Raw genomic sequence first — 16,161 nt, 5'->3', positions numbered from 1 at the left:
GAACTGAGCGTTTTGATTGGATAAGGGGTTTGAACTGTATTGGAATGTACAGTATAAAACGTATAGGATCCTTTGTAGGTTGTCCAGTCTTTGTGGAATTATCCCGCTGGACCTCTGCGCAGAAATAAAATATTTTGGACTCCTTTTCCACCACCCTTTCATGTGATTTCGTTTCATTCATGAGACAGGGCAGATTTTCCTGTAACAAAAGCAGGTGCTGTCTAAGGTACCCAGGTTCCACACTGTTAAGGACTCTAAAGGTGAAACCTTGACATGAGCTTGGGTAACTCAGTTGGTTAAAGCATGCTGCAAACAACATCAAGGTCGCAGGTTCGATCCCCATATGGGGCAGCTGCATATTCCTGTATTGCAGGGGGCTGGACTACATCAGTGTTTTCCAAAGAGGGCGATACCACCCCCTGGGGGTGCTGGAACTATCCAGGGGGGCATTAGTAGCCTTGGGTGCAACGGGGAAACGGACAGACGTTGAATAAAAATAAGAGAGTGAAGTAGAGGGACCCAGGTGGCGCTGTGTGTTAAACCACAGAGTCTAGGGCTTGCTGATCAGAAGGTCAGCGGTTCGAATCCCTGCCACGGGGTGAGCTCCCATTGCTCGGTCCCAGCTCCTGCCCACCTAGCAGTTCGAAAGCACATCAAAGTGCAAGTAGATAAATAGGGACCGCTCCAGCGGGAAGGTAAACGGCATTTCCGTGCGCTGCTCTGGTTCGCCAGAAGCGGCTTTGTCATGCTGGCCACATGACCCGGAAACTGTCTGCGGACAAACGCCGGCTCCCTTGGCCTATAGAGCGAGATGAGCGCCGCAACCCCAGAGTCGGACACGACTGGACCTGATGGTCAGGGGTCCCTTTACCTTTACCTTTAGAGGCATAAATAAAGAAGAGAAAATAATTTTGAAAAACCATTCGTAGGCCTACATGTTTCATCTACAGTCGTACCTCGAATCCTGAATGCCTTGCGAGTCAAACGTTTTGGCTCCCGAACATCACAAACCTGGAAGTGAGTGTTCCGGTTTGCAAATGTTCTTTGGAACCTGAACGTCTGAGGGCGCTTCTGTGGCTTCCGATTGGCTGCAGGAGCTTCCTGCAGCCAATCAGAAGCCGTGTCTTGGTTTCCGAACGTTTTGGAAGTGGAACGTACTTCTGGAACGTACTCCGTTCGACTTCCAAGGCACCACTGTATGGTGTAATGATGCTGACCGGCTGGTCGGGCACTGTTGTGGGACGGTGACAACCCCTCCCCAGGATCCAGCCATAATGCTGGAGGCAAGGGGTTTTCCCAAGCTTGGATGAGCCCTTTATGGCTTCACCCAAGCCTTGGAAGTGGATCACAGCTTGTCTCCCTATTTTGGGTAATGGCAGGCAGGCTGAGGGACGCCTCTGCCTCTGGGGCAGATCGGTCTGCCCCATGGCTTTTTAATCCCGGGGCCTAGTTCAACTCCCTGCCTAGTTTTGAAAAACAACAACATCTGTCTTTACTATGTTGTAGGACATAGGCAGAATTATAGATACATAAAATAATGCAAATTTGTCATTGCATCTTTCTGTTAGTTTGCTTAAAGAAGGTGGATTTCCGGGGGGGGGGGGATACTGAGTAATGTTTTTTTCCATGAAAGGGGGCTGAAGGCTAAATAAGTTTGGGAACCACAGGAATAGATGATCCTCAGGGTCCCTTTTTAGTTGTAAATAGGCTTAAGTTATAGATTTCACTAGCTTCACCAAATCTGATTACAGATGACCTAAGAACTTGATGTTTAAAAACCTGCGAATCTTTTTCATGTCTGCAGAGAGCAATCTATTAACACAGTACTGTATTGGAAAGCAGGAACAAACTGAACCCAATATGCATGACAAGACAGATTATGGAACTCAACTCTCATGCAGAAAATAACCAAGCATTAACTTTTCATTTGTTTTCTTTTTAGCTGGTTTTAATAATCTGCTTGCGTGTTTTTGCCTGTTTTTGCTTGTTTATATATTGTAAGTCGCCTAAGGATACTTTGGTAAAATAAAAGGAGAAGGAGAACCAATAATTTAATAAAAATAATAAGAATATTAACAGTTGGGCAGCTGATGGCACACAATAGGACCAGGGGAAGGGAAACCCAGCTTTGCGGGAATCTGTATGTGAAGCAGGACTACAGTTTTGCTGTTGAAAAACTCATAAACCTAAAGGAGTCGTGACCACAGGATTATTGTTTCCCAGTATGCCTGGGCCTAAGACACTGTTCTTTGTCATTTCTTTCCACTTATTACAATCCTCCAAATGCATTGTCAGCAGCAGAAAAGCAGCCCATGTGCTCTAGTTCAAAAAATGTACTTTACCAATGGCAACAAACCAGAACAACTAGGTTTTTTTAAGCAAACTAAACCCCAACGGTTGTTGTTCACTTGGCTTCAGAAATCCTGCAGCAACAAGTTGATGTAAACTAAAAGCAAGTACATTAAAGCAAAGGACCATTGAGTGAGACCATTGGTCCATGAAAGTTGGTGTTATCTACTGTGACTGGTTTTGGATGGGGATCTTTCCCAGGAACTGGTCCAGGGATCTTCTGCATGCAAAACATACACTCAAAGGGGCTATGGCCCTTCCATTTCAATGCCAAGTATTATATTCTTTTATACAAAATTGTTTAAAGTAACAGGACTAGGGAAGTTTATCTGTGATTCTGGAAAGACAGATAGACAACTTTGGGCTAAAGAAACCAATGCTTTGGTTCCATACCAGGCAGATTGATATGTTCATAAACTAATGCGACTGTTTTTTCTGCTGGAGCTTTGAAGACATTTTCTCCCTTCCAACCTCAGAGATTTGAGCCATGAAAGTAGACAATGCACAAACCCACATTGGGAAGGCTCTTCCTGCATTGCAGGGAGTTTGACCAGATGTCCCTTGGGGTCCCTTCCAACTCTACGGTTCTATGATATTTTCTCCTGACACACACCTGCACATGGAGCCGCAGGGAGAATCGAGGATGCTGAAGTGTACTCTGTCCCCAATCATTATCAAAACCATTCTAATTATTATTTATTATAATTTTGAAAAGGTCTGGGGATTGTTCCAAAGATTGGTTTTGAAACTAATAACAAAAATGCCAGAAGCAAGAACAACATGTAATAAGTTTGCATACCACTGTGAAAAGGCAGGTGCATAAATATCTCCTGGGCCACCGAGAGCCTGGGCTCAGATTCAGGGCAGGCAGGGACCATGCGGAGGTGAGGTTTAATATTAGCCGCCTAAGAGCTGTTCAGCAGTGGAACAGACTCCCATGGGAGGTGTGGAGGTTGGATGGCCCTCTGTCATGGATGCTTTAGCTGAGATTCCTGCATTGCAGGGGGTTGGACTAGATGACCCTCGGGGGTCCCTTCCAACTCTCCAAGAGTCTAGGATTCTGTGATTCTGAAGCCACAGCTGGGCTCCCATCTGGATTAAGAAGGCACTGCAACAGATCTGCAGTTGAGAGCATCCAGGGCAGAAAGAAAACGCAGCAGCAGCAGCAGACAGTGAAATGATGGCACTCCTCTCCCTAATTCTTTTGCTAGTGTTGCTGCTGCCTCATGCGTCCTGCGAGATGCTGCAGGGGAAATGCCACTTCGGTGTGATAAGTGATCGAAAAGATGCAATGAATTATTATAAGCCAGGAGACCACCGCATAACTGGTATCTTATCTACAGGCACTTTTATAGCCCACTTGCATGATTTCTTCACGCCTCCTTCTAAAGCTTTGGAAATGTACGTTATTATGTAGATAAAAATTTACTACTGCTTCTCTCAACTGAGATTTCATACTCTCCCATTTCTCTGGTGTCTTTCCAAGTACACCGTAGCTCAAACATGTCCTTGCTTGGTTCCAGGGAAATCATATTTCCTGGGTGCATGGAGGAATGTAGTGTGCAGCCAGACATCTCTCATGCAGCAGCCTAGCCAGGAAACAGCAGCCACTGCTTCCCCACGGTTTGCAGTGTAGCTGCCCAATGGGCTACTCAGTGTGGCTGAATGTGCTCTAAGGTGCTACTGCTGCTGCTGCTGTTTAGAAAATGACGCTGGCTCCAATGTGATATTAAACATTGTCCTCTGCTTTTTAAAGGAGGGAATGTATGGTGAATTCACGACTCAAGAATTAATTGTATTGTAAAGGTAAAGGTAAAGGTAAAGGTAAAGGGACCCCTGACAATTAAGTCCAGTCGCAAACGACTCTGGGGTTACGGCCCTCATCTCACTTTACAGGCCAAGGGAGCTGGCGTTTGTCCGCTTCTGCAGACAGTTTTCCCGGGTCATGTGGCCAGCATGACTAAGCCGCTTCTGGCGAAACCAGAGCAGCACACGGAAACGCCGTTTACCTTCCCGCCGGAGCGGTACCTATTTATCTACTTGCACTTTGACGTGCTTTCGAACTGCTAGGTTGGCAGGAGCTGGGACTGAGCAAGGGGAGCTCACCCCATCGCAGGGATTCGAACCGCCCACCTTCTGATCGGCAAGCCCAAGCAGCACAGTGGTTTAACCCACAGCGCCACCCGCATCCCTAATTGTATTGTAGAAACAGCAAACAAACAATTGATTGATTTGGAATAGTGGAGTTAGCAGTGTTAGCAACAGTGTTAGAAAATGAGATATGAAAGCTAGGGGAAATGGCACCTTAAACCTAGGTTATGGGTGCAACAACGGAATGTCTAGGCGCACATTTTTATAACAAGAATACAGATCTGAAGATGAATGAATTGCAGCTAAAATATTCTGTTCATTTTTCACAGGGTCTAGTCCTTCCCCTGCCCACCCCACTAATATTCTTAAGTGGGTCTCTTCTCCAGTCTTCAGACAGTAGCTGGAAGTGGGGAGGCTGAAAAGGGTCCCCCTTTCCTTCCACTCTGCAGTTTTAATCTGAAATCTTAGGCGCAGCACTGCGCCCAGAGCTCAGAAACTGCTCACGCTGATGAAATTCCCTGTCGCAAAATGCGCCTAGAACAATGGGAGTTTTGAACACTGCCATGCAGTGAACCTTATTAAATATACAGGAGATTTTGCAAGTGTTTTCAGCTGTAATTTCAGCCACCGCAGTCTATAGATGAAGTAATCTCCAGCAAGATTTTAAATGCAACTTCCCAGATCTGAAGTTAGCTCAATAGTGAAATTGTCATTATAACACCTCATTTAATACTGAAAGACAGACAGTTCCTTGTGCGACTGGCTGGAGTTCTTGCTTGAGAGCAGCATTTTCCAACTATTCTTATTTATTAAAGCAATCCTCAGAGGAATTCAGGGTAGCAGTTGTTCCCCCTTTCCTTTTTTTAATCCTCACTGAAATGCTATGAGCTAGGTCAGAATGAGAGATAGTCTGGCCATGGCTTTCGTGGCTGAGTGGGATCTGAACCTGAGTCTAACTAGTTCAGCCCTAACCACTATACCAAAAGGGACTCTGTATAATAATGTTTCTCCCACTCCAGTAGAATGTTTCCAAGGAAATATTGTGCATGATACTAGACATACCAGTTCCTACTGTACTTCTCCCTGGTTATCCTGCCGTGCTGTTAATCCTAAAATCCCAAGGGTGTTTCCAAAAAGAATTACATGAAACCATGAAAAATAAATGGGGGCACTAATAAAATCAAAACTGTCAATTCCTGGGATTCAGAGGTAGCATCAGTAGAGTCCTCACAACAACAAAATCCGAATATTTCTACTGGTTATCAGTGTGTGTGTGTGTGTGTGTGTGTGTGTGTATGCAGACAATTTAACACACTTTTATTGACTAGAGGATGAAAATCTCATGTCATCTATTTTGCTGCAGCATGTACGATCAAAGGTACTGGCACGTCCTGCCCTTCTTGTTTGCCATTCAAGAGATCAGTAGGAACCCCAGGCTCCTGCCCAACATCACCCTGGGCTACAACCTCTACGAGAACTATTTTCATGAAATAACGACTTATGAAGCTGTGCTAGACCTGCTTTCTGGTGGGCAGAGGAATGTTCCAAACTACATCTGTGAAAAACAGAATAAGCAGCTGGCCGTTCTAGAAGGAGGCGACTCTGCTATTTCCAACCTGATTTCAACCATTCTGAGCATTTATAAAATCCCACAGGTATGAATTTGGGGGAAGGTGGGTGGGTTGGGGGCAGAGCCTATCTCCGTATTGCAGTTTCTCTCCACCGGTTGCATCTGGCTGTATGTAAAAATGCATCTTTTTGTCCGGGCTCTCCCAGACCCATAAGTTTGTATTCTGTACTCCCCACTTTTAGATCACCCTCTTCCTGCCCAGTTGAGAAAACAAGGTCCGGAGTGTTTTCCCTAGAATATACACTCCCCCCCCAATGTTGTTGTCAGCATCCCTAATGCACTTCTCCCGCATTTGCAGTCAGAATGCAGAAAAACAACGAGAGAAATACGCTTGTAGAAGAATGTCTGAAGGCGCACAATGCAGTGTGACTTCAGATGAAACTATGGATGAAAGATCAGGGCTTAGATGGAAACGTTTTAAGAGTAAGCCATGCTGGAAATAGACATACATGGTTCTGAGCAAATGCCATTTTTTCCACCAGGCTGCAGAGCAGAAAGAGACAGGAAGGAAGTAGGGTAGTTCTGTCACTGCTGCTCAGAGCTGCCTTTGGCTTTCCCCCGCAGCTATCACCTCGCAGCAGTCATTCCATCAAGCTGCCTGGCACTGTTTCCACCCCATGATCACTTTAAGAACTAGTACCTGAGCTTGCTCCTTTCCTCCTTCCTCCCTATTCTCTTTTCCTTTTATGCCTTTTACTTTAGATTGTTTTTCATTGATTGGCAAATCTGCTCTGGAACCTCAGGCCTAGGGGCCAAATATGGCCATGCCTCCCGGGATTCTCTGCAGGCTCTGCATTTTCTTTTGGACACATCTCACAAAGCCCCCACTGCGTACCCTCCATGAGTCCTTTTGCCTAGCCAGAACGCTTTGGGCGGGTGTGGGGGACTCCCTGGTCCTGAACGGGGTAACTGTGCCCCTGAAGGACCAGGTGCGTAGCCTGGGAGTCATTTTGGACTCACAGCTGTCCATGGAAGCGCAGGTTAAGTCTGTGTCCAGGGCAGCTGTCTACCAGCTCCATCTGGTATGCAGGCTGAGACCCTACCTGCCCACAGACTATCTTGCCAGAGTGGTGCATGCTCTGGTTATCTCCCGCTTGGACTACTGCAATGCGCTCTACGTGGGGCTACCTTTCAAGGTGACCTGGAAACTGCAATTAATCCAGAATGCGGCAGCCAGACTGGTGACTGGGAGTGGCCGCCGGGACCACATAACACCGGTCCTGAGAGATCTGCATTGGCTCCCAGTACGTTTCCGAGCACAATTCAAAGTGTTGGTGTTGACCTTTAAAGCCCTAAATGGCCTCGGTCCTGTATACTTGAAGGAGTGTCTCCACCCCCATCATTCAGCCCGGACACTGAGGTCCAGCGCCGAGGGCCTTCTGGCGGTTCCCTCACTGCGAGAAGCAAAGCTACAGGGAACCAGGCAGAGGGCCTTCTCGGTAGTGGCACCCGCCCTGTGGAACGCCCTCCCATCAGGGGTCAGGGGAATAAACAACTACCTGTCATTTAGAAAATACCTCAAGGCAGCCCTGTTTAGGGAAGTTTTTAATTTGTGACTTTGTATTGTATTTTAATATTTCTTGGAGGCCGCCCAGAGTGGCCGGGGAGACCCAGCCAGATGGGCGGGGTATAAATAATATATTATTATTATTATTATTATTATTATTATTATTATTTATTCCTTGCATTGTGATAACTTATCTTGCTTCCCTGGAGGAAATGTGCATGAGCATAGCTGTCAACCTTTCCCTTTTTTTGCAGGAAATTCCCTTATTATAGCAGTGGGGAACAGCAGGGAGGGTTGGCAGCTATGTGCATGAGTCCATATACACTTCCATGCAAAGCATCAGTGGGGAACCTGTGGGCCACTAGATGCCCCTGGACTGCCTCTCTCATCATCCTTTGCTTGGCTGGGGCTGATGGGAATGTCTAGCAAAGGGGCTAGTCTGCCTATAAAACCTAAACCTTTCAAATGGTTTGAAATACTATCCTTAGGAAAGATGTTGGCGATGTGCTTGTGTAGGAAAAGATTTGGTATCTTATAAAGAGTCCCTGTCACTATTCATCCTGTTCCAGTTCATGAAAGGGTTGGACAGGATGATTTATAGCTAGAAAAGGAATTTGGAATACTGTAATTTTTCTCAGATTCATGAACCCCCTCAAGCAAGTCTCATGGACTTGAGTATTGGGTACATTGTGATCAATAACCAATTTTAAAGATGATACGACTATGGAACAGGTTATACCAGGCAGAGGGCCTTCTCGGTAGTGCCACCTGTCCTATGGAACACCCTCCCATCAGATGTCAAGGAAATAAACAACTATCTGACTTTTAGAAGACATCTGAAGGCAGCCCTGTTTAGGGAAGTTTTGACTGATGTTTTAATGTATTTTTAATATTTTGTTGGAAGCCGCCCAGAGTGGCTGGGGAAACCCAGCCAGATGGACGGGGTATAAATAATAAGTTGTTGTTGTTGTTGTTGTTGTTGTTGTTGTTGTTGTTGTTACAGGTGGGTAGCCGTGTTGGTCTGCCAGTCGAAACAAAATAGAAAATTCTTTCCAGTAGCACCTTAGAGACCAACTGAGTTTGTTCTTGGTATGAGCTTTCGTGTGCATGCACACTTCTTCAGATACGAAACTTCTTCATATACTTCTTCAGGTATGAGCACACGAAAGCTCATACCAAGAACAAACTCAGTTGATCTCTAAGGTGCTACTGGAAAGAATTTTCTATTTTGTTGTTGTTGTTGTTGTTGTTGTTGTTGTTGTTGTTGTTGTTGTTGTTGTTGTTGTTACTACTACTACTACTACTACTACTACTACTACTACATTGATAGGCTGCATAGACTTCATATATTTAAAGCACATACCACCAAGAATCCTGGTAACTAGTTTACCTCTCATAGAACAACAATTCCCAGCACCCCCTAACAAACTATAGTTCACAGGGCTCTTCTAGGGGTGTTTCAGGGGGTGCTCACACTGCACTGAGTTTGGCACTGGATGCATCTTCACACTGAGAAGAAGAGGAAGCCCAGTGTTACTCCATCACCATGTTCTAATAGCCCCATGCTTCATTTCCCATGCCTTCCCTCTTACATGTTGATAACAGCATCTTAGCGGAAGATTTGGTGCGACCCCCCCCCCCCCGGTCTACCTAAACATTAGATGGTGAAAAGCTAGTTTGCTTCTTACAAACTTTTTGTAAACTCTTTGATTTTGACTTTGCATCCTTGGACTACATCTGCTATCCAGAGATTAAATAACATTACTTGGCAAAATAATAATAATCAGATGTGACATCACATTGTTGTTGTTGTTGTTGTTCAGTCGTTCAGTCGTGTCCGACTCTTTGTGACCCCATGGACCAGAGCACGCCAGGCACGCCTATCCTTCACTGCCTCTCGCAGTTTGGCCAAACTCATGTTAGTAGCTTCGAGAATACTGTCCAACCATCTCATCCTCTGTCGTCCCCTTCTCCTTGTGCCCTCCATCTTTCCCAACATCAGGGTCTTTTCTAGGGAGTCTTCTCTTCTCATGAGGTGGCCAAAGTACTGGAGCCTCAACTTCAGGATCTGTCCTTCTAGTGAGCACTCAGGGCTGATTTCTTTAAGAATGGATAGGTTTGATCTTCTTGACATCACATATATAGCCTTATTATACATATTGCAAAGGAAGTTGTTTTTCAAACACTGAAGACAGCTCCAACTACTTAAATCCTTCAATATACTGTACTTTCGAGCTATGTATGCTGAGAGCCAATGTGGTGTACCGGTAGTGGTTAAGAGCGGTAGTCTCGTAATCTGGGGAACCGGGTTCATGTCTCCGCTCCTCCACATGCAGCTGCTGGGTGACCTTGGGCTAGTCACACTTCTCTGAAGTCTCTCAGCCCCACTCACCTCACAGAGTGTTTGTTGTGGGGGAGGAAGGGAAAGGAGAATGTTAGCCGCTTTGAGACTCCTTCGGGTAGTGAAAAGCGGGATATCAAATCCAAACTCTTCTTCTTCTTCTTCTTCTTCTTCTTCTTCTTCTTCTTCTTCTTCTTCTTCTTCTTCTTCTTCTTCTTCTTCTTCTGTTACTGTACTTTTCAAACCAAGCTTCTCTATATCGCTTTGTTGATCACTTTAAACACATAATACCGTATCAAGGCGTGAGTGATTTATCAATACATTGCCTGAAACCGGTTGAAAGTTAAAACCGTCAGCTTCTGCACTTCTTCTTTCTGTCGCATACACACTCACACAGAAACGTTAGCACTCCAGTTACCTAACCCTGTCTCTTCTTCCGTCTCCGTGGAGATGCAGCCATTAAGGTCAACTCACTCACGCACAAAAGAAAACGTAATAAGATGCTGAGGTTTACTAGTGCTGTCCTATTTTAATTGTGTATCTCTCTGTTTTTTTTAGTTCTATAATTTTGTATTGAGAAATGTTTTTTTTCTTTCTTTCTGAAAGAATTCGGTCGAATAAAGGATATGTATGTATGTATGTAATAAGATGCCTCCCATGTGACCAGAGTTAACCAATCACACGAGACTTGCGGCGGAACATTCCAGAAACAAGCACACAGCAGTGCATTTAGGCATTCCCAATTTCAGTAACTTAAATCACTATACTTACATACTCCCTAGCTTCCCTGATTTCACTTACGCTTCCCTTTTGCAGCAACAGAGGCAGAGCTAGGAAGTAAGGGAAACAGAAACTCCCCTTGCGCCAGCCTTCCCTTCCCCTCGAAGAAATGGCAGCTCTGTTGCTGCCAATCGTGGAGCCAAGTGGCAGGAACCTCTTGGCTGCTCCAAACAGACGGCAAGGAGAGACACTTGGGGCATTTGTCGGGTGTGCATCAACTTGGGGGGGGGGGGTGGCTCAAAAATTTTATTGGAGGCCCCCCAAAAGGCCCCCTAGGAGTTGGCACCAAAGGAGCCTACACAGGTGAATACAATTAGGCTAGTGGGCACTCATAATAGGGCCTTTCTGAGGGTTCATAGAAATCACAGAATGGTAGAGTTGGAAGGGACCCCAAGGGTCATCTAGTTTAACCCCCTGCAATGCAGGAATCCTGCCCACAGCCATCCCTGGGTAGACTCGAACCACCAGACTTCTGTGTTAACAGCCAGATGCACAGACCCATTGGGCCACAGGAATATATTTACTGCATTCAGCACTTCCTAAGGTGAAGGAGGACCCATGCCTCACGTAGTCTTTAAGCAGGTTGTGAAGAAATACTGTTTCACCAAAGCCTTTCAGGTGTAGTATAAACTGGGATCATAACCTGGGTGAATTTTCATAATTGATGCTTTATTTTATTTTCTGTGTTGGTGTTCAGGGTTACTGTTGTTGTTCAATGTGTATTTTTGAAATGGTTCCATGCTGTATTTCACTTTGTGCATTTAGCTGATGTAGTGAACTGCTTTGTTTGTGGAACATCTGCTCAAAAAGCAGGCGATAAATCCTGTAACTAAAAATAAATAAATAAATTTGGGCTCTCAACCAATCTTAATGACAAATATTTTTCTAGTTATTAATACATATTTATGCTGGGGGGAAAAAACAAAACCTGAAACTCTTCCTTTCTCTTCTAGGTCAGCTATGGTTTTGCTAGTCGTGCATTTGCTGATAAAATTCGGTTCCCTTTCCTCTACCGGATGGTCCCCAAACAAGAACCTCCTCACCTGGCTATGGTCAAATTGCTCCTGCATTTCAAATGGACGTGGATCGGTCTCATTGCTTCAGACAATGACAATGGAGAAAGGTTCATGAGGACCTTCACAGCTGCGGTCACAAAGAATGATATTTGTGTGGCCTTCTCAGAAAGCATCCCAGAGATTTCTACTTATTATCCAAAACACCTGGTATCATTTTTCATGCAGCAACAAATCAATGTCGTTGTCTACCACGCAGAGCTTCAATCGACTTTAATTCTAATGAAAATTGTTATAATCCTTGAAAAGAAACTTAAAATGATGGGGAAAGTTTGGGTCACGACAGTTTTGCAGGATCTCAGTATGAGTGAAGCATCTCACTATGATCCCCAGCGTGTCCCTGCGTCCTTGTCCTTCTTGGTCCAGACGAAAAAGAGGGTAAAATATGAAACATTTGACCCAGACAACCTTGAAATCCAACAGTTTGCGAAAATGGCATTTAGGTGTTCCCTGTCAAAGAATTCTGAGCGAGTTCGGATACGATGTAGAAAGAGAGGTGAGCTGGGGACCCTGCCACAAGACCTAACCGAGAGGATCCTGTCTCAAGACAGCTACAGTATTTACAACACTATCCAAGCCATGGCAAGTGTCCTGAATGCACTATCCAAGCCAAGCCAGAAGGCAATGGTGAGAAGGGGCAAGATGGACCATCAAAGACCACAACCGTGGCAAGTATGATCCTTTCTCTCACAGTTACTCATTCTTGAACGTTAAGTCAGCAATTAAATTCTGGTTGGAGGAAATATCCAGGGTGGGCACATCGGAGGTGATGTTTTGAACTCGCTTCTGATGTCTGTTGTCAAGGGCAGCTCCCCCTGCTCCTTCTTTACATATTGTCAGGAAACCGCCCTCGCTGCAGCGGGAAGAGATCCCGGGGCGGTTGCAGTACAGGGAACCCCCATCTCCATTGAGCAGTTCGTCATCCTCCTCCAAAGGGGGGAGCGACCACTCTTCCAGCGGGGAGGGGGAGATGGAGACAGGAAGTCGGAGCAGGGGCTGTGACAGGGATGGAGAGCCTCTGCACCAAGCGGATAGAGGGGGAGAAGAACCCTTTCGGTCACCCCGTTTTCGCAGGGAGGAAGGACGTAGAGGGGGGAGGAGGGGGTTCAGGATCCCGCGCTTTTTATGCTGGACAAAGAAGCGGAAACGGACATTCCCAGACTCCGCAGAGGGATGAGCTGGACGTCTTTATTTTAGCTCCGCTGTAAATATCTGCACAATAAAGAACTTAGTGTTTAGAAGTTCTGCGTTTGGCTGATTTCTCATGAGCAACCACTGAAACTCCTTACACATATATACAATTTGTAAAGGTTAAAAGGTAAAGGACCCATGGATGGTTAAGTCCGGTCAAAAGCGATTATGGGGTTGTGGTGCTCATCTTGCTTTCAGGCCGATGGAGCAGGTGTTTGTCCACAGACAGCTTTCCGGGTCATGTGGTCAGCAAAACTAAACTGCTTCTGGCGCAAGGGAACACCATGATGGATTTATTATGGGGTTGTTTAATTTTGAATTTTGCAAGGTGGGCTGTTTTTAATTTGAAACGGGGTTTGCTTTTTTTGAGAAGCAGATGCCGTGATTTTGTTTATCTATTTTGTAATCCTCCTGTTCGATTAGTACTTGCATACAAAGGGAGGGGGTCTGTTTTCAAGGGCAGATCCCCCCCCCCTTTATAGCTCGGGTTAAGAACTTAATTCGTTCCGGAGGTCTGTTCTTAACCTGAAGCTGTTCTTAACCTGAGGTACCACTTTAGCTAATGGGGCCTCCCGCTGCCGTCACGCCACCGCTGCACGATTTCTGTTCTCATTGTGAAGCAAAGTTCTTAACCTGAGGTACTATTTCTGGGTTAACAACTTGTATACAACTTGTAAAGGTCAAAAGGCATTGCTGGCCCCAATTGTGGAGGCAAATCTAGCTGGCTACCATGAAAGAGGTGCCAGCAGTCATAATATTGGAGCAAATAACACCCAAGGGGGGTGGCGGCGTTTGATGGGAAACTAAAGTGGCCCTGATCCGGATCAGGAGCATGTTGCAGAGCGAGAACCCACAGCTGCTTTTCCCTCCAAAATAAAAATGCCCGGCTGAAGCACGCTTTTTAAAACAGAGCAATGCGTACATTGCTCCCAACTGCCGAATCAGGATGCAAAATGATGCTTGTATTTGATTTACGACTACATTTGTATCACACCTTTCCTCTGAGCAGCCCAGAAAGGAGCAAATGGCTCCCCCCTCCCCATTGTATCCTGATTGCAAGATGGTGACTCACCTAAGGTCACCCAGTGAGCTTCAGGGCAGAGCTGGAATCTGAACCCAGGTCTTCCTAAACCCATTCCGACACCATAATTATTACACCAAACTTGCTTTCATCAATGAGTCTAAAGAAGAACCAGAAATAGACACACTTCACCTCCAAATAATAGCCGCTGCCACAAATGAGTCTTTGAGGGACTGCACCATTGGAAATTGGAGTTCCAAGTGGGCAAGGCTCATGTATGCAACTTTGTTCCTCGTTTCCTAATCGTGCGTGTGTTTTTCTATATCATTTTAGCTACACTCTTTCCTAAGAAACCTCCACCTTTACAACTTTTCCATGGACGGAGCTTATTGGGATGAGAATGGGGAGCTGGCAGCTGACTTTGACATTGTCAACTGGGTGGCGTTTCCCAATAATTCCCTTGTTGGGTTGAAAGTTGGGAGTGTAGAGAGATCAGCATCTCCTGAAATTATCAAGTTTGCCATTGACCAGAATGCCATTGTGTGGCCCAGATGGTTCAAAGAGGTAGGGAAAATAATCAGTTTCACCTTACTCTCTTTTTTAGCTCAGGCCAGGCATCCTATGGTCCTAGCAAGTCAGCAGCAAATTTACACTTCCATAGCATATGCTGCAATCCTAACTCCCCTATATGACGCATATCCACAAACCTTAACGTATTTTGCTTGATGCTTTAGAATCGTAGAATCATAGACTTGTAGAGTTGGAAGGGACCCCGATGGTTATCTAGCCCAACCCCCTGTAATCCGGGAATCGCAGCTAAACCATCCATGACAGATGGCCTTTCAATCTCTGCTTGAAAACCTTCAAGGAAGGAGAGTCCACAACCTCTCATGGGAGTCTGCTCCACTGCCCAATAACTCTTATGATCAGAATGTTCTTAATGAAGTTTAGTTGGAATCTCCTTTCTTGTAACATGAATCCATTGGTTCTCCTGCTCTGGAGCAGGAGAAAACAATCTTGCTCCATCTTCCCTGTGACAGCCTTTGAGATATTTGAAGATGGCTCTCATATCTCCTCTCATTCTCCTCTTTTCCTGGCTAAACATACCCAACTCCCTCAATCGTTCCTCATAAGGCTTGGTTTCCAGACCCTTGATCCTCTTGGTTGCAGACATTCTAGTTGGTGAATATCCTTATTAAATTGTGGTACTCAGAACAGGACACAGTACTCCAGGTGTGGTCTGAGCAAAGCAGAATAGAGTGGTCCTTTTCAGCGCTTTTTTTCCTCAGGGGGTACTCAAGGGTACGCAGTACCAGCACCTTTTGGGTTTGAAAGTGTGGTACTTACTTTAACTACATATTGGTGAGTACAGGCACATATTTTTCTAGGAAAAAAGCACTGGTTCTATTCCTAGCCTAGCTCTAAACACTATACTTCTCTTGATGAAGCCTAGAATCACATTAGCTTTTTTTGTTGAGGCATCACAGTGTAGACTCATATTAAGCATGTAGTCTACTAAGACCCCTAGATCCTTTCCACACATAACACTGGTAAGCCAGGTGTCCTCCATCTTATATTTGTGCAGCTGCTTATTCCTGCCCAAGTGCAGAACCCTACACTTGTTGAACAACAATGAGCCCAGGACAGAACCCTATAGCATCCCACTTGTCACTTTTGTTCAGGAAGACAAGGAACCATTCATGAGCACTCGTTGGGTTCAGTCAGTCAGCCAGCTACAAATCCACCTAACAGTTACTTTATCCAGCCCACATTTTACCAGCTTGTCTTCAAAAATATAATGGAGGACCTGTCAAAAGCTTTATTGAAATCAAGATACACTACGTCCACAGCATTCCCCTAATCCACAGAGCATGTAACTCTATCGAAAAAATAAATGAGATTCATCTGGCATGACTTGTTTTTGAGAAACCCATGCTGGTCTTAGTAATCACAGCATCCTTTTCTAAGTGCTCATGGACAGACGGTTTAATCACCTGCTCTAGGGCCATACTGTGTATCTGTGTCAAGCTCACTGGTTGGTAGTTACCTGGTTTTCTCCCCCTTCCCCCATTTGTCTCATTTTGGTTAGAACATGCCTCATTCAAGATGCACCGAAAACTGTCATCCAGGATATGCCAAGGCAATCAAGGAAGGAGAGCCAGTCTGCTGCTATGATTG

This window comes from Lacerta agilis, chromosome 2 (assembly GCF_009819535.1).
Source record: "Lacerta agilis isolate rLacAgi1 chromosome 2, rLacAgi1.pri, whole genome shotgun sequence".
In the NCBI taxonomy this organism is placed as follows: domain Eukaryota; kingdom Metazoa; phylum Chordata; class Lepidosauria; order Squamata; family Lacertidae; genus Lacerta; species Lacerta agilis.
This window is presented reverse-complemented; position numbering follows the sequence as displayed.